This window comes from Macrobrachium nipponense, chromosome 10 (genome assembly GCF_015104395.2).
Source record: "Macrobrachium nipponense isolate FS-2020 chromosome 10, ASM1510439v2, whole genome shotgun sequence".
In the NCBI taxonomy this organism is placed as follows: domain Eukaryota; kingdom Metazoa; phylum Arthropoda; class Malacostraca; order Decapoda; family Palaemonidae; genus Macrobrachium; species Macrobrachium nipponense.
Genome location: NC_087204.1, coordinates 31715789 through 31718985, shown reverse-complemented (window position 1 = coordinate 31718985; position 3197 = coordinate 31715789). Strand labels below are relative to the sequence as shown.

Genomic DNA, 3197 nt, shown 5'->3' with positions numbered 1-3197 from the left:
CACTGGCATATCCCATATCCTTCTTATTTCTATTTTCAGGTCTCGATATTATTATTATTATTATTATTATTATTATTATTATTCATTATTATTATTATTATTATTATTATTATTATTATTATTATTATTATTATTATTATTATGTCTGTTGAAAACAATGGCTGATTCAGGTGCGTTAATTTTATACAGGACTTTCTCGTCTCATTAATGTTAATTTTTCAGTATTGCTTAGACTGGCAAGCAATGTCAATGGAGTACATGTAAAAAATGGTGGATCCAAGGGATGATTATTATTCTGCATGAGAAATACATCAATCTTCTCTCTCTCTCTCTCTCTCTCTCTCTCTCTCTCTCTCTCTCTCTCTCTCTCTCTCTCTCTCTTGTTATTTCTTGCTCTTTCTTCTCATTTTCTCGCAACGTTCCGAGAAAGTAAGAATAAAGAGGAAGAAATATTCAGAAAGAGAGAGAGAGAGAGAGAGAGTGAGAGAGAAACCAGATTGATGTATTTCTCATGTAGAATAATAATTGTCCTTTGAATCCATCGTTTTTGATATGTCCTCCATTGGCACATTGCTTGCCAGTCTAAGCAATACTGAAAAAGTAACAGTAAGAAGACTTGAGTAAGCCCCGAATAAAATCAACGCAGCTGGATCAGCCATTATTTTCAACATAAGTTATTCAAAAGAAGGTCTACTTCCCAACTATTATTATTATTATTATTATTATTATTATTATTATTATTATTATTATTATTATTATTATTATTATTATTATTATTATTATTATTATTATTATTATTATTATTATTATTATTATTATTATTATTATTATTATTATTATTATTATTGGTGATGTTTATTGTATGTGCATGAAATAAACTTATAAACGAGACGTTTGGATGTACATTGCGTGTTGGTTGGGCCATATAAAATCGTGTGGATTAGCGTTACACTACTTAAAACGCACCTGATCTAAGGTAAAATTGTCTTAAACTCCGGAATCACACCATAAAGAGAAACAGAAGCATGGGGAAACTATATTGTTATGTAATAGAATCATATTCCGTGACCTAAACGAGAATAGGAAAAATATTTAAAAGTTTTCACCAAGAAAATCTATTCATTGCAAGAGTAATGTTTCGATTTTTTGTATCGGTTTCTAGAGCCGTGAGCGCCGAACGTGGAAAAATTATTGTTTTAATTTATAAGAAAAAATATACAAATATTTACTCAGAATATTTACTCTTTAGAGAAAAATAGGATCTTTGTGTGATTTGTGTATATTTGAATCAAGAAAACTAAATGTTTATGTTTTAACCGAAGGGGAAAAATTATATAACAAATATATAACATAGAAAATATTTTATGGTAGAATAAAGCATCTCTCTTTTTGATGAGATACTTATATTGAATTACGCTTAAACCAAAAAGCATTGAAATGACCATTATATGATATATTCCTATAAAATTACACCTAAACTACAAAACATTAAAGTTACTATTAGGTGGAACATATTAACAAGTGCATCACCAAACTAGGAAAGGTAAGCTCTTCATACACGAGATCTTTCCTCTTCAACAGCTAATTACTTTTGCATTTATGAAATCATTAATAAGTCGACTTGAATCCGAGGTAATCTGAGTGTATGAAGAGAGGGTTCGAGTCTCTCTGTCGCAATATGTTTTACGTATAAGTTTTTCAAATTATCTTTTAACGGAAAAGAAACGCTGGACTTCATATATTTATCGCCTCTTATGCAAAAAATTCACACATTACAATGTTTTTCGAAATAACCTATAATATTGTATTTAATGTAATATATGCCATTTGAAACTACGTGTCTATAAAATAACATTGACACTGAGGGTCCATTGATTTTAAGTAAACATGTTTAAGTTTAATCTGTTTAAAGATTTTGTAAAATTCTCAGATGCACGTTAAGCTAAAGACGTTTCCAGTTTAGTAGGAAATGTTCACAGTTAACCTTCGCATTCTTGTATGTTCAAACTTTGAGTTGAGTCTGCTGAATAATGCCATTAAATATTCAGATGTATAATAAAAATATAACTATATAAAGGTAAATAGCGTATAAACAAGAATTAGTTATTTGGTCTCCCTTTAAGCAAATAAACCTTTAAAAAAAGTAGGTCGCAGCAGGTCACGAAGAAGTCGTCAAAAGTCTGGAAACGAAATGCGCAAGTAAGTGAAACGTGGCAGCGTGTGACCGTAGAGTTGTAGGTTCTTCTAGGCAGACCGGGCTTCAGTGCTGGTTCAGGCACCGGGTCGTTCTCGTCATCAGTCGCTCCCGCGGAACCCATGATCTCGCGCTCTCTCTCTGTCCTTGGCTCTCTTTTGTTTTCCACTTCTCTCTCTCTGTTTTATTCTACGTCCCATTCATTTTTTTTTCGTTCATTATTTTATATACTATATACCTTATCGATTTACAAGTGAATTTTGCTCAAATCGAGAGGAAAATTAAGTGAGAAGTGATTGCGTGAATGCAGTAATGCAGTTCAGCACTGGCCGTGGAAAGTGACAGTGATATGTTTGCAAAAGTTTTTTGAGGCATTTTACGGCAGAGGGAAGTTACATGAAAATAAAAGGACGTTATATTTTATTGTGATATGTTTTGATACATAACAATTTACCTGTCATCTATTCGCATTAAGGTAAGCTCATTATTATATACTAATATTAATTAAGCACTCTAGCTAATTTACACTGTTTTACGAACACGCAAATTGGATTGATTATAGTGATTAATCTATGAAAGTAATAAAAAACGGTTACGTAAATAAGGTTGATAATGTTTTTATCCTTTGAATACCTGTTTTTTATATATGCATATATTCTAAATGAATATCTATTGAAATAGTTCAAATAAACATAATACATTTTAAACAATTACGCACAGTTTAGTTTTAATTACTCTCACAAACTATAACTTTCGACACTGAATAAAAAGTAGGTATTAACAATAATGGGCTTAAAACCTAATTTTATCAGTAGAAAAATTGAAAGGGATTACTCATATATATATAATATATGACTATGGATATATATATATATATATATATATATATATATATATATATATATATATATATATATCTGTGTGTGTATGTGTACCTGTGTGTGCTTATCGCAAACTGACAAAAACACACTCATATGAATACACACTTTATGTATATATATAT

The 3197-nt window shown here is 30.0% G+C and overlaps 1 protein-coding gene across 1 annotated transcript in view; it reads left to right on the top strand.

The window, feature by feature from the left end:
• Positions 1–2280: 2280 nt before the first annotated feature.
• The window catches only part of LOC135223547 (glutamate receptor ionotropic, kainate 2-like), a 240123-nt gene continuing 239206 nt past the window's right edge, over positions 2281–3197 (top strand). The window contains exon 1 of the mRNA XM_064262048.1: positions 2281–2669. The gene's annotated coding sequence lies outside the window, so the exon portion shown is untranslated. The remainder of the gene's footprint in view (positions 2670–3197) is intronic.